Genomic DNA, 16095 nt, shown 5'->3' on the forward strand with positions numbered 1-16095 from the left:
CATCATCTCTGCTAAATAAATACCGTAATACCTGCAATAAAATGTTCATCAAAATACAATACGAGAGCTTCGAAAGTTTATATTACTAATGAATGAAGCCACGCACGATGTTAAGCATCTACTTTATCACGGATGATGAACAATGTGTACGGAGCAACAACGTGCGCGTTAATGATGGTCTCATGGGGAGCGTATAAACTTATGTTTCAAACAGCGACATGCGCGAGATTTGCGGATGAGGGTTGCACATAACGTGAAGTTACATCATGACCGACCGGTGAAAACTTTCGGACGCTCGTCGCCTCGGAAAGCTCCGTAATAGGCTTGCAAGCTCTTATCGGCGAGTGGGGTCGTTACCGAGAAACGGGGAAAACTTACGATTTATGAAAACACGGTGAGTTTACTGAACGGCTTCGCCGAACGAAACTCGCAGTCGCCTCTCGTTGACGAGAGATAGGGTAATTTTCTCAGTCTCTGAGAAGTGACATTAATTTTTCTACTGTCTTGCAAAACGCTCCCATTATTTGTGTTTCTCGCATTTAGCTTTAAGTATTATGAACTTTATAATATGACGAATACGAAAAGAGAATGCGAAGGAAATATAACATCTAATAATAGAAACTACATATTATGACAGAAAGATTTTTATGTATTTTAACGCAATTTTTCTAATTTATGTAGGTATTATTTTCAATTCATGTTGTAATACGCGGTCTTTGCGTTAAATGAGTAATCTAAATATCAAAGCGGTAAATGCAATTTCAGGCAATATATAACTTTAATGTGCGCTTTTAAAAGTTCTTGCATTGCGTAGTCAGTGAAATGGCTAAAGCTGATAAGCTAAATTAAAATGCATTAAATATGTAGGTAAAATAGAGCATTAGGTATATATAAATTCGTTTCTGATATCGATGTAACTTGATGTAAATGTGATTTAAATATGATTTTTATATCCATTCTGAAAAATTATCATCAATTTCAGTGGTGATTAAATTGACAACTTTAATATTTCAAATTTATTTAGATAGCGTTTTCTTTATACCTTTACGTCTGGCAATCAGTCTCAATAGACTTTCAAAACAAATGTTTTGGTTCATAAGTTAATTATTTTTCTATATTATATAATATAATATTCTTTATTTAATATAACTTAAGTATTATTTGAATTTATCGTTGAAATAGTTTTTCAAAAAATCAGAATAATTAAAAAAAAATTATTTATAAAATTATTTTGGACTATATAATGTTAAAAAAGAAGCGTGAGATTTATTCGCACAGTATACGTCGAAATAAATGTATTTTCCGACTTGACGACACTCGCGATCGATAAAGCGTGCTTGTGAAATATGCTGGACACTCCGGTTTTTGCTCGTTAATTGACAAATGACCGTATAATTTAATCCAATTGCGTTCTATATACGCTCACGACGAAAACGATTTATACGCTCATTTATTGAGTAACTCTTCAAATAGCAGTTTCCGGGAAATTTGCAAGAGAAACTTATTTATTTCGACGTTATAGCGCGAGAGGATAATTTCCATATTATTCTCGTTTCTCGGATTATCATATACTTCACGATGATTACGGTAAGAAATCAAGCATTTTAAATAGTTCAAGTTTGATGGGGGTTGTAAGTCACTCGAAATAAATCGCACGTGATATCACAAATGATACACATTATATCTAACCTGTACCATTAGGTCTCCGATATGTGTCCTTCTCTCTTATTGCACTTTTTCACGATCTAACTACTGGGTTACCAATTTTAATCTACGGTCATCAATTTGTTTCTCCCTCGCATATAGGTTTTCTCGAGGGAAAATACAGAAATGTACAAAAGAGGACGCGTTGCATGCATCTATTATCGGCCGTCATGTTAGCCATTCTTTCAGCATAATTCGCGGCATCTACTGAGCTACACTTTGCATTGTTCTCGTACGCATCGTTGTGTCCACTGAAAGATAGTTTTCGGTTGTTGTTGTTGTTGTACAGAGTTGTACGTATATTGTTCCCGGGCAGCAGCTATTATGTCGCATTGTCTCGTCGCGCCAGAAATCGGAATACGGCTTTATTGTGGCGGAGCTTCATTTTCCGCGGGTGGACGTGGCCATTCATTTGCAAGTTGACCCTGAGAAACCCTCGCGAACGAGCTGCGGCGTATTGATTTCTAATAAGCCAGAATGTCTAATAGTCGCGGCGATAGGGACGGTGAAATATCGCGACGCATTCGTAATCATTAATCCGACAATCTCCGATTCAGTAGGCAGCGATTAGCTCGATTAGTCGAGCTTTTACATTAAATCTGTGATTTTAGACATTATTTTTTTTTGGACATTAGTTTTTCGTTTAATTCGACTCAGAGGGAATCGGTATCAGAGAGAAAAAAAAAACGTGATTTATTTTAATATTTTATTCTCTTTTATAATCAATGAATGTGTTAATAAAATACTATATTTGTACTAGAGATGTAAAGAAAATTGTCAATTATTTTTCCAATAACAAATGCAAAATATTTATTTTGTATTTAATTATGCATTATTTCCAGATCAAAATACGTATATATAAATAAATTCTAAATTAAAATTTTATTTCTAAATATTTTTATTTATCTCTAAATTAAAATTTTAAATAAAAAGAATTGCCAACATTGAAGATAAATTTTGAACAACAAACAAACCATTGATACGAATTTGTATTCTACCGAAACTGAATCGACCTGAATAAAATGTGCATTTGCCAAACGATTTCCACGGTTTTGTCAGTTAAGATATCGATAGATACGCGAAAGAAGGAGGAGCAAGAAATATATTTCAAAGTGGTCTCTCGCGGAATTCTTCCCCGTGGACCATAATAATAGATTGAGATTTTCTATGCGCGCAGAGATGTGTCATGCACAATGTGCGATATGACATAAGCAATCGCTTCGGATCGCTCGATAAATCGATGAGCAAATATGCGAGATTATTGTTGACCAAATCTTTTTGTAGTCGTGGGAATGAAGGAGTTCTGGACGCCTCGTAATCGGGTTCACGGACGATATAGCGCAATGCTGAATCCCGTCTGTAGAATTAATCGTTTGTTGGCCAAGACAGGGACCGGAAACGCTCGTTCATCACGTCGGGTCGATTCTCCAGTTTTAGTTCGCGATTCGAAGGGAAAAACGACTAGAGATATAAAAAATTCTGTCCTGTTACATATGTAAATCCTCATTTTCGATACCTTTTCCGCTACATATAAAATTGATTAAATCAAAAGTAGAAGCTTTAAACATTTTAGAAGAGTCTCATATACATTGGAAAACGAATTTCTCCTAAAAAGAAGACCGATTTCGTTCGCAGAGGAATATCTAATTATAACGCGGTACGATCGATAAGAAGCGCGTTGACTTTCTGCGAGTGTCGCTTTCATCGAGGTTTCATTTCTACGGCGGAAAATATTTTTTATCGTGAAATATAGTAAGTGCGGTATTAAGTATGCTTGCTTTTTTGCGTAACATTTGTATAATTTTTTTTCACTGAAATAAAACCGCTGCTTCGCGAGAATCGTAGCCGGAAATCGTATCCGCTTATATTCAATATCGTTTTATGTCGAAACACCCTACGAAAACGCGTCGTTATACCGCGTTTTAAAAATTTTTTCCTTTCTTTCTTTCTTTTTTTTTTTTTTTTTTTTTTTTTTTACTGAAAGTCGACTGACCAGAGATCGATCTATCGAGAACTCGCGCACGGTCATTGCGGCAAATCATTGCCGTGGTCTGCTCCTAATCGAAATAGTCCGTGACCAGAATTTAGTGTCTTCCGAGCCATTGCCCATGTAAGGCGAGCTTAAAGGCGGTTTGCAACCCCCAACCGGAAAGAGTAACTTACGATGCTCGCGTTAAATCGTGCTATCCATCAAGGAGTCATTAAATCTCTGGAGTAAATCGATATCAGGCGAGCTTTCGAATGAACATTCGTTTCGTGATTAATGAATGCATTCTTTTACTTCGACTTGTCAGAAATACTCGGAGCTTTATTATATTAATATATGTAAAATTCGCAAAAATAATTTATGTAAATTTTTATATAATATATATATATATCGACCTATTTTTAAAGCTTTTGATCGAATTTTTGATCAATGTTTTATAAAAAAAATCGAGCTAAATTTATAAAAATATAATATAAAAATCAAATATATATATATTTGATTTTTATATTATATTTTTATAAATTCAGCTCGATTTTTTTATAAAACATTGTTTAAAAATTCGATGAAAAGCTTTAAAAATAGATCGACAATTTAAAGAAAAGATATGCAATACATCGATAGTAATAATTCTCAGCCGAACCGTTCGCAAAATGAAATGTGTCATTCGGTGAGTCGGGAAAGCGGAGAGAATATTTCTGAGAGAATATTTCTTATGGTCAGATGATTTGGGTCAAACCGCGGGATCAGCCGGATATTGAAGAACAACACGAGGGCGTGAGCAAGCGAGAGCGACGAATGTGCTCGGAAAAGATTACGATACCAAAAGACGTTTGTTTGGGAGAGATAGATATCGGGAGAGAGAGAGAGAGAGAGAGAGAGAGAGAGACTTTCCCGGTGCACCGTGAAAATTTCTATTGATTCTCAGTTAGGTCGGATTCCCAACGTAGTTTCCGCGTTCCTCCGTATTTCACCCTCTTAACCCTTACTTGCCCATCCTCCGGATCCATTCTCTCCCATCTCTCTCTTTCCCCCGCCATCTGTTCGCGGGTTCGAAGTCGCTTTCTCCTTCTGTTCACCGATATCTCGGTCGAAAAGGGTTTCCTGCATATAACGGCGCCTTTATCTATCGCGTTCCTCCTCCATCTTCGCATCTCGTGGAGATCTCTTTTCCATTTCTCAGCTCACGAAGACCGCTTCGAAACTCGCACAATAAAGTCTTTCGCCATGAGTGTCAAATAAACGAATCTCCTTTCGATAAATTTCAATTTCCGACGTTTGCCCGCGCGGAATCGCATCTCGTATTTTGCTTACATTCTCGCTACGAGAGTTCAAGCCGTTCCCTAACTGACGGAGAAGACATACGATTCGTCTCTCGCGTGAATATTACGAGACTGAATCATCCCTGGCTGAAACGTATCGCGCGAATAATCAGAGAGCTTGATAGAAAATTATTAGAAAAATCATTCTATAAAATATTTTAAAATATTTAATAAAATATTCCAGCAAAACATGTTTAATTAAAATAAAAAAAAATAATAATTTATGATATATGAAATATGTATATAAAATATATAAAATATAATATAAAATATATAAATATAAAATAATTTATAATATATAAAAAAAGAATTTATAGTATCATGATTTCACAAAACGTCAATTTATCTTGACAAGAGAAAATCATGGATACGTATCCAAGCATGCGGGCGCTCGGAGTTTGACAGAGGATACTCGGCAACTATTTTGAAGCCACATAGATTGACGTTGTCCAAGCATCGACGTAAGATTGTACGGTTCGAGCGGACCCTTAAAGTATAGTGATAGCACTCAGCAGCAGCTCTCCGGAGAGCTCTCCCTCAATCGTCGTAAATATCGAAATGTTATATGACGACGACGACGACGACGAACATCGGACGGAATATGCATCAATATCGGCTGCTTGTCTGAGGCACTTTAGACCAGGGCGCTCCGGGGCCCGTCCAACTCGCAAATTCTATCTCTCAAACGGATCCCTTCGCTTCCGGCTGTTATCTCTCGCCCGTTCAATGCATCCGTTGGACGCCTTCGGCGTGTATATTTCGGCACGCTAAAAGCCGTCCCGTCAATTCCCGTCGTAGTTTCGCTCACGCAACGCGCGATTTACAACCGCGACGCGATCACGAAAATATCTCTTCGACGCGAGAAACTCGGAATTTTAGCGGCCCAAGATGAAAAATCCCATGTGGAAACTGTGTTAAGGCTTTGATAAGGCTTCTGTTAATTTTTCCTAACAAAGTTAGGATCCTAATGTTGAAGCAAAAGAAGAACCCTTTAAAGTCGATCACACTTTTCCATCGAGAGTTCTTAAAGATTAAGTAATCAGGGCCTTGGTATATATGTCTTTATGCTATTAGGGATTTTCACATTACTGCCAGATTAGGTCCTAATAGGGCGATATCAATTTTGAGTAGCTAATTTAATGTATATATATAATATATAATTATATTTATTTTAAAACTTAGTTAGTCGAGTTTTGATAAATAATAAGTTAAAAATTTCATAATTTATTTTAACTGCTACCTTCCTCAAGCCTTATCAGAACCCTTATTGGTTTCCTTACTCAGATTATACATTAAATTAGCTACTCAAAACTGGCAGTAATGTGAAAATCCCTAATAGGAAGCCCACGTTTAAGCCCTTGACAGCCCCGACATTTTTTAAAAGGTTGCCCTAACAATTTTCCACGTGGGATATGTAATATTAACGTCGCTCGGGAAGATACGCGCCAACTTGAGATTGTCGAATCGCGTCGATATTGTTATTTCTTCTGTACGGTATCCCCCGACTAACAGGATCTCTCACTTTGCCAGCGTCTTCTAGATTCGGGTTCTTCTCGATAACGCGCCAGTGTTGTCGAGGGACCCGTCGTGAGTGGCAGCGATGCGCCAACACCCGTATTAAATTGGATTTCGAGAGGTGGCTCGAATATCGAGGGCACGAGAGCTCGTTTCTATTTCTTCCCTCTGCGCGAATCTCTGTCCCGGGGCACTGTTTAACTTAAGAAAGTGCTGAAAATACGTCGAATCTCGGGAGATTAGTTCTGTCATCGCGTGTCAGACGAGCTTTCAATCATGAAAAAAAACAAAGAAATCGCTAATAAAATAATGAATCTCACGGATTTATGTATATTTCAGAGTTTTTCATTCGAATACTTCTCTCACGTAGAGGTATACCATGTACAATAGAATTGTATGAAAAATTATCGATTATAAACCAATGTACAATCGTAACAAAAGTAATGAAATAAAAAAAAAATTGCGCCAAGTGAAAGTAGAAACTTGTACCAGTGGAAAATTAAAGTTGCAGACATATATAGAGTCGTATAATGAATCAATAAAAATTTAAATTTGCAAATGTAAAATTGTACCATAAAAAAACTTATCTTTTAAAAAAAGGGATAAACAAGATGCCAAGTCCATGCGCCATGTGAAAAAGTGTTAAACAAAAAAGTATTTTTAAGTAAAAAAATCTATCAATTGACAAAAATTTATGTTCTAAAATTAATATCTCTACAAAAAGTAATGTCCAATTATTGCGCGAATAAATAAACATTTTTATAAAAAATTAAAATTTAAAAACTTATGCAAATTTAAAATTAATATAAAATAAAAAGAAATAAAAAAATTTTAGTTAAAAAACTGGGCGCGCTGCAATGAGTTTAAAAGTAACAATTTAATTTTAATATCATTAGAATATTATTTAGCAGCGCGCCCAGTTTTTTTAACTAAAATTTTTTTATTTCTTTTTATTTTATATTAATTTTAAATTTGCATAAATTTTTAAATTTTAATTTTTTATAAAAATGTTTATTTATTTTAAACTCATTGCAGCGCGCCCAGTTTTTTTAACTAAAATTTTTTTATTTTTAATTGAATAGATATTAACATCCAATGTAGCATACAGATTAAATTAACAACCAAAAAAATAAATCTTAACTTTGAAATATATTTTTGTTTCTTTTAAATATCAATCAACTGGATTTTGTACTACTATTAATATGAATTCTTTATCTGGTGCCATCATAATTTTATGTTTTTTGCTACGTATGCGCAAGAAAGTTAAATCATTTGTTGGATTCAAGTCACGTACGACAGAACGAGCTTTATCTGACAATTGACTTATCAAACCTGCGTATTGAACTGTTGTCGTATTATCTAATGTTGACTTTATAGGAATACCTAAAACAAATATAATTTTATAAATTTTTGTTTACAACTACAAGTAAATCATGTCAATGATCTCATGTAATACCTTCTGCATTCACCACTATTGTTCCAACTACCCTTTTATGAGACTGAATTTGTTTCATAGTTTCTTCAACCTCTTATAAATTATTTCATCGAAATTTATTAATAAAATTTTTATTTTAAATATTCCAATAACGGAAGCAAATCATATGGAATAAATGCGTTCTTTAATTGTAGGCTGCATATGTGGTGGATGACTGTAAGTCCGACAAAATTCCAATATTCCATGGGAATCTATCAAAATCTATATTGTCATACTTAGCCAATGTATTACACAATATATTATGGTATATACAGGCCAGATGCTTGCAATGACACTGAGCAATAAGATCCTTGCCACTACAATCACAATGATAAAAATGATTAAATAAATTAAAAATAAATTTTAAAAAATATATTATTTTGATACAAAGTGTGTGATGAATAATATTTAATTTTGTATATTAATTATTGGATATATATGTACCTGCAATAAGAAAATGCCAGAAAAATTGTAAAATAGTTCCTATAGCACTGATATTAGATTTATCTTGTTAAGCTAATCGAATGCTGCGATGATAACTAGCCATTGCCCAACCCATGCTCACAAGTGAGCTGATAATGCTACCTGCTTGATGTACAACTGAAAGAAATATAGAAGCTAATTAAGAAAATTATTAAAAATATATGCATACTCATACATAGGCATTTATATAATTGAAATATTATTGAAATAATAGCAAAATATCTGATTTTGTATCACAGACTGTAAACTTGCACATAAATTATTATGACAATAAATTTGCAAATAATAACATTAAAATTGAATGTAAAAATTGAAATTGAAAATTGAAAATATCTAACCCCGCACGCTGTCAATATAGCGGAGGGCAACTATCGCCGTCTGTTGTAAAACGTGCGAGATGGACATTTCCAATACATGCATCTATTCATGTGTTGTGTACGTGTGATATATGTGTGCGCATGTGTTGTATACGTGTGAATACGTGTAGCACGATACTACTATGTTTGCGTGGTCAATGATGATAATAATAATGATGATGACGGGGACGTTTCTTAAAAGAAATTTTTCATATTTCGACTTTGCAATTATATATCTCTGCTTACAAATCACGTAGAGCAGAAATAAAGACACTTTTATAATATAATTCAAACTCAATCTATCGATTAAGTCTAGTATAAACTCGATTGCTTCAGCCGTTATTGAGAATTCGAAATATTATAAAGACTCAAATGTCCGACTCGCGTTAAGATACACGGTGTCTCGGCTACGCCCTTAACTGGTCGCGAGACACTACCGTGTCTCTTGATACATTTCCAAATGGATATTATTATAATATAAAATCCGTAAAATATACAATCGATTTTAGTATTTAAATTAATTTTGATCGTTTAATTAAATATTTTAATTTAATCTTCTTTTGAAAGCAGTAAATACGCGATGCTTGTAAACGTCAAAGCAAGAATATGGATAGTTCTGACGTTTATTCGTCAAAGCTTTATAGCAGGACATGTTTATACGACGCGCATATCTTCGAGCAATATAATACTGTCGAGCAAATATAAAGCAGAATGGTTGGTACAAGTTAATTAACAAAATGCGATTAATGTTTTATATAGACAATAAAGTTTGTACAAAAAGTAGGGGAGATTCATTATCCAAATTGCACAAGAAATGCTTGACATTGCCATCTGTCAAGTACAAATATAAAAACATATAAATAAAATTAATTAAAATTAAATAATAAAACATATGCATGTACCTGCAACAAATGTTGTATGAAAAATAAAGTTTACTTCGTAATATGACACAAATATATAGATTAAAATTATATCCTAATTTAGATAAAATTCGTGGAAATCATGGAAAAACATATGGCTTATTATTTTCATCGAGAGTAGATCATCTTTACACTTATTTATATATTAATCTCTCATTTTAAATGTATATAAAAAAAAAGAAAAAACTGAAAAAATGATAAAACAATTTATCAAAACTAGAGTGCACTAATCCAGATTACATTTCGCTTATCTTAAATCAATTAGTCGTGCAGTTACTTTCAAGATAATATTAATGAATGAGATTAGCTCTTATCCAAGAAACCGAGATCCGCAGACTCGCTTATAATAAAACAGAAAGTAATTTTATAGAGTTATCATTTTGTTTTTACCCAAGTTTATGTAACGTAACTCCATTTACTAGCATGACCCTAATCACGTTTAACACGCGCCTCTCAGCGTGGAGCTTTGTTTTTTTAAACGCGAAACGACGTCGTTTTTTTTTCTTTTACCACGTCTTAGAAAGGCAAACAATCGCCGGATCCTTCCTATTCTTAAGACGTTGAAACAGCCTGATGGGACACCCGACTATTTCCTTGGCTCATACGAAGCATTTCAAGGGCAATTTCGTTCCGATGGGCTGTGTACTCGTCCCTCTTTTTTATTCCCTCAAGACACATAAAGCGTCTTTAGGAAGGCTGTCTAGTGGAATTTTTGAAATAACAAATGTTCGACTTCTTTCATAAATTCCACCGAGTTTTCATCCGATTTTTTAGTATAAAAGCTTATTTTGGTTTCAACTGAAGTAGACAAACGTGTAAAGTATGCTAATTTAAAAAGGCATCGGTAATATTGCAGATATTTTCACAATTTTCACGTAAAGAATATAAAAAGATAACGGGATAAGATTTAGTAATATGTTGCGAATTAAAAAAATAATCAGTTTCACAAAAAAACTCGAAAGATTTAAACGAAGACGTTGCAAGAATTAATTATATATACGTAGGATAAAATTTATATTATGTTGTATCTTGCAAGCGTGCATTCGCAGGAGAAAATGCGAATCTTATTATAGCGGCTTAATCCTCGCGTAATTATGAAACAGAGTAATTAGCTTTGCAATCAATTCTTGTGCCGAATCAATATTAATGTCATTACATAATGTGTACATATTGCAACATTATATAGTCCGAGTAAGATTGCGCACTGCCGCGAAATACCTCGCAATTAATTATAACAGGAAAACCGTTCAAATAACCATAATTATGTAAACTCGTTCAAGATGAAATTACGAGAACAAGAGAAAGATATTAATTTTAATCGCTTGTTTAATCAGTTAAATACGCAATTTCTATTTTACAACACAAATTCTAATCATACGATATAATTCCAATATGTCTAGACCGTTTTCGCTAGACTTTATTTCGCGGACTTTCCTTCAAAAAAAGTGCGTTAATTTAAAAAAGTAATTGCTCGAGCTTTTAATGTTTGCCGCAGCAAACGCGCAATACGTATAATACGTCTGAAACTTTTATCAAAAAGTTTTAGCCTTCCTCGGCCAATAAGCTCACATTAAGTGCAGTTGATTTAGCAGTGAAATTCGGGTATCAACTTCGGGAAACGCCAAACAACTGCTATACTGCGAACAAAGTAAACGTGGCTGCACGTATAAAGCGCAAACCAACCGACGTTGGTTGAGCTTTGTGGTTCCATCGCAATTTGTTTCCCAATGCTTCCGTTACAATTTTCGTCAGAGAAGTCTCCATTTGTAATAACAAATAATAATAAAATTATCGTGAGACATAAAACATTGATATTACCTTCTATTCGAATTAAACCATTCAACCCATATGAATCAAATAATATGTATTGTTATGTAAAATCATTTGAAATGGTTTTCACAGATAAATTGTATAATAATAAATCAAGATGATTATAATGTTCACGCGAAGTAAAAAGCGCAATAAATATTTTAAATATTACGATAATTCTTATATTTCAATAGTTATAATTTTTTACATATGTATAAAAAATTATTTTTAATAAAATTTTAACAGGCTTATATATACGTATATAATCTGGATTAAAATACGCATCTCTCCTAACATTACGATACCTACATTGTTTTACGGTATTTTTTTTCTTCCATTTTATAAGAGTGTATCAAAAAGAGAGAGATTAAGGATTATTTATTTACGATAGAAAAAACATTTTTTTATGAAAGATAATAAATCATGTTTTTTACTGAATATCGAGAATTGTTTCGGTATATAAAAATGCGTGTGATCATTTATTTTTACATTAACTTTGCTAATAAAATAATCTTTATCTTCGATGAAATTTTAATTTTCGCCGCGAAACACAACGAAATTCGTTTCATCAATAATCGACGAGGACAGCAATTTTATCGCGCAACCGATGGACTATAATATTGGCAGTAGACAACGTCGATATTGTCGTACTTGCGACCGAAAGCGCCAGTACGTCGATCGTATAATCGACAGCTTCCGCTTTCGTATTAAGTCATGGACCGCCGCTTAAGACTCAGCGAGTTTGGGAAAGTTATTCATCAGATGACAAACTTATCGAGCTAAACTCATAAGCGTTTCTGGAGCGCACTTCATTCGCAAAGATGTATTACTTATTTCGAAAGATTGCATGTTTCAAGTTGATAAAATACATCGTGTTTTTTAAATATTTAAACAATGCAGACTTCAATTTAGAGTCTGTTTTTGTCATTAACATTTTTTTTATTTTTAATTACACCTGTGACTTTTAGTATTTATTAATATTTTGATATTAATAAATATTAAAAGTCGCAAGTTTTAAAAATAAACAAAAATGTCGGAAGCTTGAGCTTGAAATATATGTATAAAGATATAACGTAGTCTTTTATTCTACGTTTAACTTTAAGTAGATTTTATAGTAGCAGAATTTTTATTCAAAGTATAAGACACAAAGGAAATGTCGATATTCAATATATATATATATATATATATATCGAAAGGATATAGAATACGACAATGTTCCAAATATATTTCAAAGAAGAGTAGAGCTATATACGTCTATAAAATATGGCATCGATAATCTCGAAATAATTTATTTTAACCTGGATGCATTCACTATACTCGTGTCTCACTTTTTTTCCTTTACGCTGTAAATGTTTAATGTCACGGAGCTCGAGGCGTTTTATTCTTTCGTTAATTCCCGTTATTTCGCGCTCCGGCTGCATCGAACGGAGATTTCAGGATTTTCGTGAATAGGCACAGGTGCGCAGGTGCACGATTCTATATGGTTCATTTATCCCGGCGTTAATGACGACCGCCGGGAACGCCAAGGAAATCCCGCTGGATTTATCCTTTAATGATTCCCGTCTAAATTAATTGAAAACCACCGAGACGTCTGGTCGCAGACCAGAGCCCCGACGGGTTGGCTCTTATGTTCGCGGTTTACGTAAACGAACGAAACCCTCGACTTTCGTATCAATCCTCGTGTAACGCGAGAAAGGGACCTTTGCGTTCGCGATCGAACGTACTCGGATCCAATATTATTCGCCGTTCCTGCGGGAATACGAATGCCGGAAGATTCGACGTATTTTCCAGGGTGAGCTTGATCTCGGGGAATCGACCTCGAACCGTCTAAAATTACGGCTAAGATGACATCGGTGTACGAGCGTAGCCGGATATATTTCTTAAATAAAAACAAAAAAATACTCGCAAGCCAGACTTATTAGGATTTATTCCCCTTAAAAGAGGAAGACTGACACAAAATTATCGATTTTCTGATATTTATACTGCTGAAGTCTAAAAGGCAAAAGCTTAAACAAAGTACATCCAATCAAAGCTCCTAAACATGATATAAATATATATAAAAATAATAAATATATTAAAATATAGAAATATATTATATAAATATATTATATATATTATATTATATAAATATAATATATAATATATAAATATATTAAAAAATATATAAAACGAGGTTAAATTAGTCTATTATTAAAATTACGAAATGCGATCCAGTTATAAAACACGGAATAGTAATAATCTACTTCGTACGAAATTGCTCGATAATTAAGTAAAATGAGCGCCATCGTTGTAATAATTTAAAAGGGAAGACGAGGAACGGAGATCGATGATGGAAATTCGAATTCTCGGGAGAAGAGAACCTTTGTCGCCCTTCGAAAAGAAAACGGCGAACCTAGGGGGGCTTATGGGGACTTTTCGTGACAAATCGTCGACGTTCCGGAAATGCACGGTCGCATTTGCGATATTCGCGAGGGCACGTACCGATGGAAAACTTTTGCAATAACCATTGCTCATTCGTGCGACGTATACTGAAAGCCCTGCTTGTTTATATTTCCCCGAGCATTTCCACCTTCTTCTTTTTCTATGTAAACTGTCCTTTTCACTCGCTCCGGTCTTTTATGCCTGTTTGCCATCAACTTTGTTTTCTCTACTTTCCTCTCTTTAATTAGCATCGACTCTAATGTGATTGCAATTTTGTCGATGCTCTACACTCCCGCGGCCTTGACGTATAAAATATGTTTGACGCGACAAATTTTCTATATTTTCTGCATTTTTCCTTTGACGAAAATTTGATTGGCTGTCACCTTTTCCAGAATATATTTTAAATCAAATTTCTCTACGCGCGACGCAGCGACTGCATTCGAAATTAAATAAAACTGGAAAAATAAAAATAAAAAAGTTACGTGCTATTAGAATTTAAAATTTGATTTTTTAAGAAATGACCGATATATTTATCTTCACAAAAATATACATTTAATGCAGATAATATATGTATAAAAAAAAAAAAAAACTACGAAGAGAAATAAAAAGTCACGCGCTAGATACACACGTTTCATAAAAATGCTACAACGTTATTGACGAGTTTGTCTCGTCGTTAGACTTGCAGTTTCGTTCAAAAGTTTTGCGGGCTCGTGCCAAATATCAAAATGATTGCACCAGGATGCGATATAACGAAGCCTTCGGCGCGTTGTTATGAATATCAAAGCAGCGAACGCGGACAACATCGACGTTGATACGAAAGACCTTGGACACTAGGTCAATAATTCTCCATAATTCAAAAAGCCGTACGAGACTGTCTAAATTATTCGCTTGCATCATATCTTCGATTTGATGCAACAATAACGCGACAATGTAACGACAGAGCGACAACGGCTAATTAAACGGAACAATCGATTGCTGGAAATTGTTACATTGTTGCATATAAATATTTCCCAATTCGAAATACTCTTTTGCAAGTATAAAGCGTTCCACGATAATTGATATATTGAATTAACAGCAACATATTATATAATAACGCGTTTCATAACGCATATTAATTTTTGCGACGCACAAAACGTAACTAAAAGCGTAAAATTTAATTAAACACGGTAACGATAAAAACCGTGGTAACCTCAGAAACTCGTGGGATGATATATACATATATATGTGTAATTCAAGATGATTTCGATGAGGAGGCAATATGCAAAATCGATAATTAACTCAATCAGCTTTTGACGAACGTCAGTTATTTCAAGTGCTCGCACGAGTGAATCGGTTACAATAACAAACGCTTCATACGCGATTGTAATTCTTATTGCACGCACAAAAGGCGGAAAAACAAAATTCAATTTTGAGAGTGCATAAAAACGCGACGTATATAAATTGTTTTATTCACAGTATACAAGCGGAAACCGATCAACCGCGAGCGCGGCTTGATTTACGTGATGGTATTTAAACGATATACGCGTTCGATATGCATTCTGATATGCAAATTTTCCCCGTTTGTATCTCGGCAAGTGGCGTGTAATTTATAAATTTATTATACGCGCGACGCGCGCATAATCGAGTGGCCGAAAGTAACGACAGGGCGCGGCGCTGATGAAATTATGTCACCGATGTCGCGCATCATTCGATATGCCCGCATGTGATGGACAATGCGTTTTTTTCTTTTTTTCCGACACGTCGCACTGGATATTGTGACCGACCCCCTTTCGATAACATTTTGATAACACTTTGATGCACGTGAGCGCGGACAGAGATAGGATCCCTTTGTGCATCGCGTCGATTATTTCTCGTCGACGTGAAATCATTACTCTTCGTACTGCGGCTAATTAGTTTTTGGTCCCCTCTTTCTCTCTTGATACTACTATTTATTAGGAACGCGCGGCAATGCTTTATTGGAAAATCACTATTTCACCTAACATTGCGATCACGCGGCGGTCTATTGAAATAAAATCAGGATTATATCACTGAAAAGCAGTGAATAGGCGATAATTTTAGTTATAAAGTGTAGCACTGTAAATCAATAAAATATATCGGAGAAAAATCA

General features: G+C 34.3%; 1 protein-coding gene and 1 long non-coding RNA gene across 4 annotated transcripts in view; both read right to left on the reverse strand.

Annotated features, from left to right (window-relative positions):
• nAChRalpha4 (nicotinic acetylcholine receptor alpha4) overlaps positions 1–16095 on the reverse strand; it is a 205406-nt gene that overhangs the window by 172635 nt on the left and 16676 nt on the right. The gene's annotated exons all lie outside the window — the stretch shown is intronic.
• LOC146722164 (uncharacterized) lies at positions 7593–9234 on the reverse strand. Of its 2 annotated transcripts, none has more exons than XR_014925299.1 (4): positions 9085–9234; positions 8444–8599; positions 7982–8316; positions 7593–7908 (listed from the first exon to the last, which is right to left on the reverse strand). It is a non-coding gene; the product is annotated as an uncharacterized LOC146722164 (long non-coding RNA). The 2 variants fall into 2 exon arrangements; XR_014925298.1 differs by lacking the exon at positions 9085–9234 and adding an exon at positions 8821–8939.

The sequence above is a fragment of the Nylanderia fulva genome, unplaced genomic scaffold (genome assembly GCF_048542155.1).
Source record: "Nylanderia fulva isolate GAGA-0341 unplaced genomic scaffold, ASM4854215v1 Scaffold36, whole genome shotgun sequence".
NCBI lineage: Eukaryota > Metazoa > Arthropoda > Insecta > Hymenoptera > Formicidae > Nylanderia > Nylanderia fulva.